At 41.4% G+C, this 13,692-nt stretch overlaps 1 protein-coding gene across 2 annotated transcripts in view; it reads right to left on the minus strand.

Annotated features, from left to right (window-relative positions):
• Positions 1-13,319, minus strand: part of KLHL24 (kelch like family member 24) — a 43,324-nt gene extending 30,005 nt beyond the window's left edge. The window contains exons 1-2 of one of the 2 annotated variants that reach the window (XM_077825778.1): positions 13,188-13,317; positions 5,808-5,872 (exon numbers count right to left, since the gene is read on the minus strand). The gene's annotated coding sequence lies outside the window, so the exon portion shown is untranslated. Of the gene's footprint in view, positions 1-5,807; positions 5,873-13,187 lie in introns of both variants that reach the window. The other variant, XM_077825779.1, reaches the window with a different exon arrangement.
• Between the last annotated feature and the right edge of the window lie 373 nt (positions 13,320-13,692).

Raw genomic sequence — 13,692 nt, forward strand, 5'->3', positions numbered from 1 at the left:
ACCAACTGGACTAAAGCCCTACCAAAAAAACCCAAAAAACAAACAAAACAAAACAAAAAACCCCACGCCCCACTGGGAAGCACTCCTGCACTAACTTCCATACTTCTAAGTGCATGGATTTATTTTTAAACTTCCAGGAAGATGTGTCTCAAATTATTTTAAAACTTGTGCAAAAGGTTCTTTTAAAAAAAAAAAAAAGGATTCTAAGAGATTATGTTAATTTCCTCTCATTCCCCAGAGACAGTACAGAGACAGTAAATGCTGTTTCTAACACTAATTTTATTTCCTGACTGCTCAGTATCTTCAGAGCTGCATATTACTGGACCAAAGTCTGGCTACACCATCTCTTAATATAGAACAAAATGAACCATACTTTTTTTTAAACAGGCTTTTTATAAAGCCTTTTTAGAAGATACTATTCTTGACTGTATTCTGTAGTACAGTTTCCTCACTCAGACAATTTTAAAAAGGAACACTATAAATATACCAAACATGTCATACTGTTGCTTTTACATAGGGCTCAAATCTATTTCAGACAGAATTTAATGAAAACCTTTAGAAATTATTTACAAGGTAGAAAATACTTTTGATAAAGTCATATCAAGGCTACAAAATAATTATCCTTAATTTGGATTAACACATGGATTACATGTCAATTTATTGCCTAAAGAATACTGTTGAATTCAATGTAACATTTTCAATAAAGCCTGCTAAAGCACGCAGTTAATATTGTGTCACTTGATATTCTAATCTGTATCTCTATAGTCTATCCAATTTATTTTGCACGTTTTACCCAGTAATGACATCTCCTGGGCCAGATGAAAATTAAACTCACCAGTTATACTGTTTTCTAAGGAACTAAAATATGAAATTGCAGAACTACTAACTGTGGTATGTAACCTATTGCTTAAATCAGCATCTGTACCAGTTGACGGGCAGATAGCTAATGTAACACTGATTTTTAAAAAAAGGCTCCAGAGGCAATCCTGGCAATTACAGTCCAATAAGCCTAACTTCAGTAGCACGCAAACTGGTTGAAACTATAATAAAGAACAGAATTATCAGATGCATAGAGGAATGTGATTTGTTGAGGAAGAGTCAATATGACGTTTGTAAAGGGAAATCATGGCCCACCAATATACTAGGATTCTTTGAGGGTGTCAACAAACATGTAAACAAGGATAATCCAGTTCATTGATAATCCTGAACTTTCAGAAAGCCTTTGACAAGATCCCTTACCAAAGGCTCTTAAGCAAAGTAAGCAGTTATGGAATAAGAGGGAAACTCCTCATGTAATAGTAATAGGTTAAAAGATAGGTAATAAAGGGTCGGCATAAATGTCAGTTTTCACAGTGGAGAAAGGCAAAAAGCGGGGTCCCCCAAAGATCTGTACTGGGACCAGTGATTTTCGAGATATTCATAAATGATCTGGACAAGGGGGTAAACATTGTGGTAGCAAAGTTTGCAAACAATTCAAAATTACTAAAGATAATTAAATCCAAAGCTGACTGCGAAGAGTTACAAAGGGATCTCAAAAAACTGGATGACTGGGTAACTGGACACTGGATTTATGGCTAAGGCTTCAAGTTTGTCACGGAGGTCACGGATTCCATGACTTTCCATGACCTCTGCAGTGGCCGATGCACCTGGCTCAGGGCAGCTCAGGCAGCCCCTGCGCCAGCCGTACCAGCTGGTGCTCAGGCAGTCTTGGGCCACTGTACCTCCCCCCGCCCCCGCCCCTGCCCACCAGCAGCAGAGTTTGGGTGTGGGAGGGGGCAGGGGCACAGGACAGGGTGAGCCAGGCTCTGGGCAGTGCTTACCTGGGGGGTTCCCTGGAAGCGGCAACATCCCCATCGCTCAGCTGCTACGCGGAGGCGTGGCCAGGAAGCTTTGCACCCTGACTCTGCCTGCAGGCACCACCTCCGCAACTCCCACTGGCCACGGTTCCTGGCCAACGGGAGCCACAAAACCAGCACGCTGGGCGGAGGCAACTCGTAACCCTCCCACCCCCTGCAGCACTAGCGGGGGTCCCAGGCTGTGTGCCGCTGTCTGCCCCACTCCAGCACTCAGGCCACTCTCCCCCAGTTTTAGTCACGGGTATTTTTAGTACAAGTCATGGACAGGTCACGGGCAGTGAATTTTTGTTTACTGCCTGTGACCTGTCCGTGACTTTTACTAAAAATACCTGTGACTAAAACGTAGCCTTATTACAACAATCTGTAACCCAGTAATCCCCTCATTTTGTCCTATGACTGCAGAAGTTTTAACTGGCCACTGTACCTTCAATGGTCCCTTACAATATGTGCTAACTACTTATGCTAAACAATCTTTTCCCATTTAGTTTAGTTTGGACACTCGACATATCTTTCCCAGACCTCAAGAAGAGCTCTGTGTGGCTTGAAAGCTTGTCTCTCACCAACAGAAATTGATCCAATAGAAGATATTACCTCACTCATCTTGTCTCTCTAATATCCTGGCACCGACATGGCTACAACTACCAATGGGTAACCAAATGTCAGATGAAATTGAATGTTGATAAACTCTTGTGAATTGGAAAACATAATCCCAACTGTACTTACAAAATGATGGGGTCTAAATAGCTGCTAGCAGTCAAGAAAAATCTTGGAATCACTGTGGATAGTCCTCTTAAAAAATCTGCTTAAAGTGCAGCAGCAGTCTAAAAAGCTAAGAGAGTATTAGGAAAGGGATAGATAATAAGATAGAAAATACCATAATGCCATTATATAAATCTATTGTATGCCTACACCTGGAATACTGCATGCGGTTCTGGTTGCCCTATCTCAAAAAAGATATATTAGAATTGTAAAAATTACAGAGAAGGGCAACAAAAATGATTAGGAATAATGGAAGAGTTTTCAGATAAGGCGAGATTAAAAAGACAGTGTTCATCTTAGAAAAGAGATGACTAAAGGGGGGAACGTGATAGAAGTCTATAAAATCATGACTAGTGTGCAGAAAGTGAGTAAGGAAATGTTATTTACTCCCTCACATAACACAAGAATCAGGGGTCACCTGATGAAATTAATAGACAGCAGGTTTACAACAAACAAAAAGGAAGTACTTCTACACACATCACACAGTCAACTTGTGGAATGTTGTGAAGGTTAAAAGGATAACTAGGTTAAAAAAAATTAGATAAGTCCATGAAGGATAAGTCCATCACAGGCTATTAGCCAAGATAGTCAGGGATGCAACTCTGTGGTCTGAGTGTCCTTAAATCTCTGACGGCCAGAAACTGGGACTGGATGACAGAGATGGATCACTTGCTAAATTCACTTGAAGGATCTCGCACCAGCCAATGTCAGATGACAGGATACTGGGCTAAAAGGACCATTGGTCTGAATCAGTATGGTTATTCTTATGTTCTTATATTGAGGGCCTAATCCTGCTACATTTACTCATATTGGGACTAATTGTACAGTAAATTCAGGCTACTCAGCATAAGAAAGTGTGGCAGAATTGGGATTTACATCAGCGGTAAAAAAGGAAAGTGCAACTGTGAGAATATAACTATAAATCTAAAGGCCTGATTTTGATATAACTGATGTAAATAAGAAATAACTTCAAAGAAGCTGGTAGAGTTATACCAAGGTAAAACTAGCATGTAAACAGAATCATGGCCTTCGTGTATAGCATAACAGGGTAAAATTCTGTTCATCTTATTCCCGTGAGCAATCTTATTGATTTCAATGGAATTATTCACATAAGTAAAGAAAGCAGGATTTGGTTCTTATTAAATTGACAATGTTAAGTTTTAGCATGCAATATGCCGTGTAATTCATAATACTCGTTAATTGCTTAATAAGGGGCATTGTGTTTTCAAGCCATATACCTCAACCAACAGTTCTCAAACTTCATTGCATCGCAACTCCCTTCTGACAACAAAAATTACTATACGACCCCAGGAATGGGGACCGAAGCAACCCACTTTGGAGTCCCGAAACACAGTTTGAAAACCCCTGACCAAAAATGTTCGATCCTTGAGGAAGGCAATGTGTCTCTTCTATACTTTGTACAGGGATGAGGACAAAAGTCAGCAATCAATTAGTAAAATAATAATAATGTGATAAATAATAAAATACAGCTTCATAAAAGTGCATGGTACTTTAAAGACATGTTCTCAAGAGCTACCAGACTTCTTTCATTTTTTTAAAGTACCATACACTTTTATGAACTGTATTTTATTATTTATCACATTATTATTACTAACAAAGTATATCACACAAATTATACCAAAGGGGGGAAGAAATTAGGGAGAAAAGCAAATTACAACAAACAAATATTAGAATTCACTGCTTTTAAATGTATTAGATTGCAATCCTTGTCCTGCTGAATTAAAAGGCTATATTTCCACTAACTGCAGTGCGAACAGGAATTAGTTCCTAGAATTCATACGTACTGTCCTTTCTATGGCCTTGTTTAGGTAATATCAGAAAAATACTCCCATTGGTGCTACCACCCATTCAGTTGCATTAGTGTTAACAGGGAGAATGGGGGTGGGCCCTAAGGCTTGTCTACACTTGAAAGTTAACATAGGTAAATTAGGGTGTGAATGTGAAGTGCAACAGCTGTTCCTGACTAACTCCATGTTACTGGATTCAAAGTGGATTAAACTAAACAGGAACAAGGCACTATTGTTCCTGAATAAACCTAGGTCTACACTTAAAATTTAGATCGACCTAGCTACTTCTTTCAGGGTTGTGAAAAATTCCCACATCTGAGTGCCAAAGTTAAGATGACCTAACCCCTGATGTATGTGCAGCTAGGTCCACTGACCTATCTACGCTGCTCAGAGAAGTGGACTAACTTCTATCACTGTAGCGCCTGTAGTGTAGACATGGCTTAAGAGTGACCACACTATTCCTGAATATCTCCATGTGTACACAAACCCTAAATGTTGAGTTTCAGGTTCTCTGCAACAAATTTAACTAAAGCTAAAGAGACAGAAAAGAACAATCCCACAAAGAGTGAAGTTTCTAAGCAGCCCCTACATCTCCAAAATGACATTATGCAGAGAAGAAAATAATGGCAAAACCTTGTGTAAATCTTTATTTACATGGAGCGTCACATGGAGGTAACTGGACTACTTGTGAGAGTAAAGATGACTTGAATGAGGAAGGTTTGGCGAGACTGGGCCTTAAACCAGCACAAAGAAGGTATGTTCATTTATTGAATCAGAAAGAACAATCAATTTTGAGGTCACTTTAATATTTAGGCCTGATCCTGCAATAAGCTATGTGTAGGCAAACCCCGGAGCCAGGCAGAGCTCACTGGAGAACCCAGCTCATAAATTTTCACTGTTCCAGTACAGCAGTCTTTCATGTCACTTTTATAATCCCGTGTTATGAAGTGCACTATACATCAACTGTAAAACGCTGCTTTGGTTTATAAGATTTGTGTAGTGGGTTAATTTTTTTTAAACCACATTTTAATCCATAATTTGGATACGCTTAAAATTATATGAAAGGAAAAGTTTGACAGATGTGACATACTTTTTGTGCTTCTGTAACTAAAACTGGCAAGAAAGTTGCTCCCTAATATAATCTTAATTACTTGTATTGCACAAGGGGACCTAAAACCTTGAAAACCCCAGGTACCTCATAATAAAAAAAGTTTTACTTAAGCCTAGCCAAAGGTTAACTGAAAAAGGCAAAAAGCTGTTCCAACTTGTTTTTATCTATTCATCTTTGGTATTCATATAGTACCAATCACTGTTGTAGCTGGCATTTTTCTGGTGGCCCTACCATTTTCTGTAAAAAATAAATACTGTAAATGTTTAGCCTTACAGTTGTGAAGAAAACTTCTGGAATGTGAACCACTGTGCTTCTCTTTTCCTGAGTCTGCAGACAACCTGAAACAATAGATTGGAGAGATGTGAATTTCCCCATTCGTCTAAACTCTTTGGGGCAGGGACCATCTCATACAGCTCCCCCATAAGCTTCGATTTCACTACATTAGCACTTATTAAAGTCTGTGCTGTCTAAGGGCTATGTTACACGTGGCCTGATTTAGGAACAACTGTTCCTGAATAACTCCATGGGGTAGGCCTGATCTCTACTACAAATTTACGCCAGCATAATTATATTGGCTAAGAGTGTAAAAAATCATACCCATAGCCAATACAGCTATGCTGGAAAAAAAAACAGTCCAGTGTAAACCCAATTATTCCAACCAAAGAGTACTTCTGTCAGCACAGCTGATGTTGTTCGGGGTGGTGGTATTAGGGCTGGTCTACACTAGAAACAGGTTGACCTAGCTACATTCATCAGGATTGTGAAAAAGCCACACCCTCAAAGATGTAGTTAAAACAACCTAAGCCCCAGTATAGATAGTGCTAGATCAACAGAAGAACCTGTTTGTTGCTGTAGTAAGTGTCCATAGCTATATATACCCTCCCTAAATGGTGTAAGCTACACCATATGAAGATTCTTTTGCAGGATAAACTGCATCTACATGGGGTTTTTTTGCCAGCATGTTGGCTAGGGGGATGATTTTTTCATATTCTAACTGACATAAGTTGTGCAGGCAAAACTTTGTAATGTAGACTTGGCCCATGTGTAGACGAGCCCTAAGGCCAGGTCTACATTATAAAAGGTTTGCCAGGTTGACCACTAAGCCCGACCTGATCTTGGAAGTCATTGTATAGGAGTTTCTGTATTTTTATTCATATGTTAAAATAAACGAAGCTGCTTAAGAAAAGTTTTTATAAAGGTAGGGGACACACACTATAAGGAATTCTTTCAAATAGGCTTTGCTATCAGCAGTAGACCTACTGAGACCTAGGAGTTAGCATAAACAGTTGACGTAAGTTAGCTTGAGTGTTTGGTTTAGGTTATAAGGACTTTTGCAACACAGATCTTGTAATAAATAAGTAAACCGCAAAAGAACAAAAACTAGGGGGACTTTTAGTATGTGTAGTCATAAAGTTAACTGCATTCATGCATTAGAAATATTAGGAAATGTACTGAGGCATATGGCTTGTGTCAACAATCAGAACCCCAGTTATGGTTTTCTGGATAGCTCTACATGAACCTTAGGCTGGAAAACAATCTAAATATGGTTCCTACATGTGTGGGTGCTCAAGGAAAAGGAGTATAAAAAAAGATGTATGGCCAACCTCTGGTGTGTGCATCAGGGTGATCAGATAGTGGAAGCCGGGAGCATTACACCCCACTTATGATGTTCTGCACTGACTGTTTCTGCTATCTTCACCAGTCTCTGTTATATTGTGAAAAGAAAAGGAGTACTTGTGGCACCTTAGAGACTAAGGTTAGTCTCTAAGGTGCCACAAGTACTCCTTTTCTTTTTGCGAATATGGACTAACGTATTTTGGATGTTTTTTCTACATTTTCAAATATTTGATTTCAATTTACAACACAGAATACAAATTGTACAGTGCTCACTTTATTTTTGATTACAAATATTTGCAGTGTAAAAATGATCATAAAAAGAAATAGTATTTTTCAATTCACCTCATACAAGTACTGTAGTGCAATCTCTTAATTAGGAAAGTTGAACTTACAAATATACAATTATGTACAAAAAAACCCCTGCACTCAAAAATAAAACAAGTCCACTCAAGCCTACTTCTTGTTCAGCCACACACTAAGACAAACACGTTTGTTTACATTTACGGGAGATAATACTGCCTGCTTCTTATTTATATCACCTGACAATGAGAATAGGTGTTCACATGGCACTATGGTAGTCGGCATTGCTAGGTATTTAAGTGCAAGATGTGCTAAACATTCATAAATGCCTTCATGCTTTGGCCACCACTCCAGAGGACATGCTTCCATGCCGATGATGCTTGTTAAAAAAATAATACGTTTATTAAGTTTGTGACTGAACTCCTTGCGGGAGAATTGTATGTCTCCTGTTCTCTTTTACCTGCATTCTTCCATATATTTCATGTTATGGCAGACTTGGATGATGACCCAGCACATGTTATTAGATTTAAGAACACTTTCACTGCAGATCTGACAATATGCAAAGAAGGTACCAACGTGAGATTTCTAAAGATAGGTACAGCACTTGTCACAAGGTTTAAGAATTTGAAGTGCATTCCAAAAACTGAGAGGGACGAGGTGTAGAGCATGTTTTCAGAAGTCTTAAAAGAGCAACACTCCGATGAGGAAACTACAGAACCCGAACCACCAAAAAAGAAAATCAACCTTCTGCTGGTGGCATCTGACTCAGATGATGAAAATGAACATGTGTCGATCCGCTCTGTTTTGGATCGTTATTGAGCAGAACCTGTCATCAGCATGGACGTGTCCTCTGAAATGGTGCTTGAAGCATGAAGGGACATATGAATCTTTAGCGCATCTGGCACACAAATATCTTGTGGCGCTGGCTACAACAGTCCCATGTGAATGCCTGTTCTCACTTTCAGGTGACATTGTAAACAAGAAGCGGGCAGCATTATCTCCTGCAAATTGTAACCAAACTTGATTGTCTGTAGCAATTGGCTGAACAAGAAGTAGGACTGAGTGGACTTGTAGGCGCTAAAGTTTTACATTGTTCTAGTTTTGAGTGCAGGGTTTTTTTTTGGTACATAATTCTACATTTGTAAGTTCAACTTTCCTGATAAAGAGATTGCACTACAGTTCTTGTATGAGGTGAACTGAAAAATTCTATTTCTTTTATCATTTTTACAATGCAAATATTTGTACTAAAAATAAATATAAAGTGAGCACTGTACACTTTGTATTCTGCATTGTAATTGAAATAATATATTTGAAAACGTAGAAAATATCCAAAAATATTTAAATAAATGGTATTCTATTATTAACAGAGCAATTAATTGCGATTATTTTTTTTAATCGCTTGACAGCCCTAATGATTATACTTGGATTTATTTGGATAATTCAAGTTTCTATTGTGACCTACCAATCTCATAATTAATAATTTAAAGTAGCCATCTGACTAAAGAACCTGTCATTAGTGACTTGTATAATCTGCAACCCAAATTAATGAAAGACTACGGTCAGTATACCTCTACTGGCAAACCCATTTAGTGTACATACAGCTTGCCCTGGCAAAAATTGCTTTTGTCAGAATAGCTTATACTGGTTCCCTGAGCAAAATAAGACACATGGGCAAAAGCACTTTTATGCCAATATAACTGCATCTACACTAGGGCTTTTGCCAGCATAGAAATGTCATAAGAAAAAGATCATACCCCTACCAACATTACTACATTGGCAAAAGTTGCTAATGTTAGGGTGATCAGATGTCCCAATTTTATAGGGATAGTTCCAGTATTTGTGGGTTTTTCTTATATAGACACCTATTACCCCCTACCACCGTCCCGATTTTTTACACTTGCTATGTTGTCACCCTAGCTAATGTAAACATGGCCTGAAGCCTTGTCCTTACCAGGAAAACAGGTGTTTTTTTACCACATTACTATCACATGGTAAAAACAAACAAAATCCAAATCCATAGTCTGGCTGCACCCTAGGAGTTTTGGAACATGTGTAGTACTAGGTGTTATATAACCTCTTCTAATAACACACCTTTAATCCTAGTCAAGATAAAGCTTATGTGTTTGTGTAGCACCGTCCCAGTATAATGACCTGGGTTGGCCTCTATTGTAATACAAATAAATAAATAATAAAACCACCCGTGTTTATGCTGAAGCCTAATAACTGCATTTTAATTCACATTCTAATTATTTTAATGATTATTTTAACAAACACATCCAGTGGATGTGCTTTATTCCACATTGTTGGACATCATAAATCACATACAGAAAAGACAGTTCATCTAGTCCATCCTTCTGACCAAATAGGATTGTCCCTGCAGTATATTCTCTAACTTTTGTTGGGTCTACTTTTAAAAAGTGATGTGCAAAAGGGGGGAAATGTTTCTTTTTTTTTGTTTCTGTGTGACATAAGAAAGGTCTAAAAAGTTTCAGGGATTTTTAAGAGTTTTTTTCTGCTTGTTATTTTACACTAGAAATTCAGGTCTTGCATGCTCTTGAAAACTGTGACTGAAGAACTGACGTGCAGTACACTAAAACCACTCCTAATGCCTTAGTTCAATGGGATTTCCTTATGTCACATCCTTATGTGGTAGTTTTGAGCGTGTAACAATGGGAAGATTGGTTTTATACATATGCTTATACACTTAAATATTTCTTTGTTAAAAAGATCCGATAAAAACAAAGAAATAGAAAAAAGATGCACTGTACCATCAAGGCTGTAAAAATAATGGACAAACGCCAGGAAATTGAAGGCTGATATGGTCCTAAATTTACACTGTTGACTTTTTCCTGTTTACAGCCACTTGAGTCAATGGGGGAACTTGTGTTACTGGCTTTTGTCTAAAGGAGTGCTTGTGGCACCTTAGAGACTAACAAATTTATTTGAGCATAAGCTTTCGTGAGCTACAGCTCACTAGCTCACGAAAGCTTATGCTCAAATAAATTTGTTAGTCCCTAAGGTGCCACAAAAAGAAAAGGAGTACTTGTGGCACCTTAGAGACTAACCAATTTATTTGAGCATGAGCTTTCGTGAGCTACCCATCCGATGAAGTGAGCTGTAGCTCACGAAAGCTCATGCTCAAATAAATTGATTAGTCTCTAAGGTGCCACAAGTACTCTTTTTGCGAATACAGACTAACACGGCTGTTACTCTGAAACCTGTCATTAAGATGCCACAAGTACTCCTTTTCTTTTTGCGAATAAAGACTAACACAGCTGCTACTCTGAAACCTGGCTTTTGTCTGATTGCATCACAGCCCTAATGTTATTTAAATACATATTTTGCATATGTTATAAATGTATTTCCTGAAACTTGTGTGCTATTTCATCAGGTATTGTCAGAAGGATTCTATTTATACTTTGTGCCCTGAGGGCTAACTGCTTACTAGCAGTTACAATCAAAAAGTGCTTTAAGGTTGTTGTTCCCCACCCCCTTTCCCCATACACACGCACACAGACACGCACACGAGTGAAATGTCAAAAAATGCTACACAGGATTGCAACATAAAGGCCTACCGAGGTCAACTGGAGTTTTGCCTAAGTGAGTTGTGAGGCCCATATGGCAATATTCCCAGGCTGAGGCAATATACTCATAACTTGTTTACTCTATGTACTGTCAGTATGAATAATACTACAAAAATAGAAGTCTGGTACCAGTCTTCCCAGTGCTTGATTTACCAGGCTCTAGATTATTTGCAATAGAAACAATATATATTAAAGAGACACAGTTGTGTTGCTGTGTCACTGTCAACTAAGTGACCCCTCTGTTCTAATCTCTGTGATTTGGAATTATTTAGGACAATCAGTGTGGGACAGAAATCATTTAACTGCTTTGAGAAGAACTGCCAAATATCTCACTTTAGTACTCTTTTAATCCCACTTTGGACTTGTCTATACTAGAAATTTAAAAAACCCTTTTTTAAATAGGCACAGTTGCATACGTTTTTAAAATGGTTTAAATGGCATTTCAGACCTAACAAATGCATTTCCAAACTAGTTCAGACTAACATGCAATTCAGGGTCTGTCTATATCGGAGAGATTCTGTTCTGCAAAAGAGGGTCAAGGCTTTACCTAGGACACGTCTTTACCAGCAACGTTAAAGCGCTTTAAAGTGGCTTGTGTAGTCGTGACACAGCGCTGGGAGAGAGCTAGTGCAGCACAGTGCTGGTAGCTGTTCCCCTCCTGGCGGTGGTTTTTTAATAGCACCAGGAGAGCTTTAACGTTGCTAGGGAAGACGTACCCTAGATTCTCCACAAAGAGTTGTTCCAGGTCAAAGAAAGCCATGTTTGCGGAGTTTCTAGTATTTACCTCGAGCTAGGTAACTGGCAATCTGTTACCTGGAATCAGAACACAGGGGCGCTTGCAGCTACAGGCGCTGTGCGCGTACCACTGCCGGGGCCACAGGGGGGAGGCACAAAGGGGACAGCAGCCCCGGGCCCCCCTACTTGAGACGGCCTCCACAGCTGGTACTTCCCGGCCGAAGCCCGCTCCACACAACTACTGTAGGCGGTTTGGGGGGTGGGAGGGGGCTACTGCCTGGCCCGCCCGTCCGCCCTCTTCCCTCAGCTCCGGGTGGAGACTGTCCGGCGGCGAACCAAGGGGATGGGGGGGGAGGGGGCGCCTCAGACTGGCGCCAGAGACGATAACCATCCCGACCTCCGCAGGCCACCGCATGGTGTGCGCATGCGTATTACCACAACGGGCTCCTTCAAGGCACCACCAGCATCATGGGCTGCCACGTATGCGCACGCGCGCGCCCTCCAGCTCACCTTCACCCGGGGCAGCCTTAGCGACAAGCCACCTCCCCTCCCGAATATTTCTGCCCAATCAGACCGAGGCAGCACCAAAGTCCCGCCTCCTGCTCCCTTTTTATCCAATCGCCAGTACCTTTAATCCCTCCAACACTATTGTTATTAAGAGGAGGAGGACAAGGAAGGAAGGATCCAAAGTACTAAATACCAGGGGAGGCAGCGCCACCCCTTCCCTCCGTTGTGGTTTGCCCCAGTCCACATACACCCAGGGGCGGGGAAAAAAGAACGTTACTGCCCTCTCTAGGCCCTGCACTACCCTGGCCGGGCCCGGAGGGGTTAATGTGATGGGGGGACAGCACCCTTCCCCCAGAGAAAGGGTCACCCCCCTGTGATTGGCTCAACCACAACGAATCCCCCACCGTTCCCGGCCGCTGTCCCGCCGCGGCTCAGCCGGCGCAAGGTGGCCCCGCGCCTGGGGTCAGGCGTGTCCCCGTGCGGCCGAGCCCCGCGCCCCCTCCCCGCCAGGCTGGGGACCGCTCCGTACCTAGACACCGGATGCTGGGGGAGGGGAACTTGACACCCACCTGTGGAGAAGGGGGGACGTTACTAGGCTCCCAGAGAGCGGCAGGCTCAGCCTCCTGCTACCTTGGCCATGAGCTGTGGGGTTAGGGGTCTGTTACAGCAGTGGATGGGCGAGGCTCCGTGGCCTGCCATGGGCAGGATGTCAGACAAGATGAGCATGATGGTTCCTTCTGGGCCTAAAGTCTATGGTCCCTGCCCCAGGCTGCTTTACACCCGTCCCCGCTGGCAGCAGGCAACCTGGTGTGCTGTGACAGGGCTCCTGGCCCCATCCCCTAGAGCCCCCCCAACACACAGGGTGACTGCCGCTGTGATTCGCTGACAGCCACGCACAGACACCCGTTACCTCTCAGTCCTGCCTCCCGCAGATTTCCTGGTGCTGGGAAGTGGGGCTGCTGCTTGCGCTCTTGCTTTGCCTTTTTTGTTTTAGATCTGTGTCTCTAGCTCCAGCTCAACTCAAAACAAAGGAGACCCTGAGAAACATGTGACCTGCCAAAGCCAAAACACATGATGTCAGTGACACGCCAGCCAGTGGGATCACAGCGGCAGAAGTACTTGGGAGATGTAGTTCAAAGAGACCACAGCGGTGCAAACATCCGTGTCACGTCGTTTGCCTGCCCATTTTAGTCCATGGTCAGAGTTGAAGTTGCTATTTTAAACCATTAGCAACTATCAAGGGGCCAACTTCCCGAAAATAATTGCACCACCCACCTAAAAGATAGATACACCCAGGCACTTGTTGGCATGTATAATTTACACATTAATTTTCTGAATGGAACCAGAACTGAATAGTCCTAACTGCAGTGAGAATTTAGTCCTTAGTTGTAACTTGAGGTAATATTTTCAGAAGG

The sequence above is a fragment of the Eretmochelys imbricata genome, chromosome 9 (genome assembly GCF_965152235.1).
Source record: "Eretmochelys imbricata isolate rEreImb1 chromosome 9, rEreImb1.hap1, whole genome shotgun sequence".
NCBI classification, from domain to species: domain Eukaryota; kingdom Metazoa; phylum Chordata; order Testudines; family Cheloniidae; genus Eretmochelys; species Eretmochelys imbricata.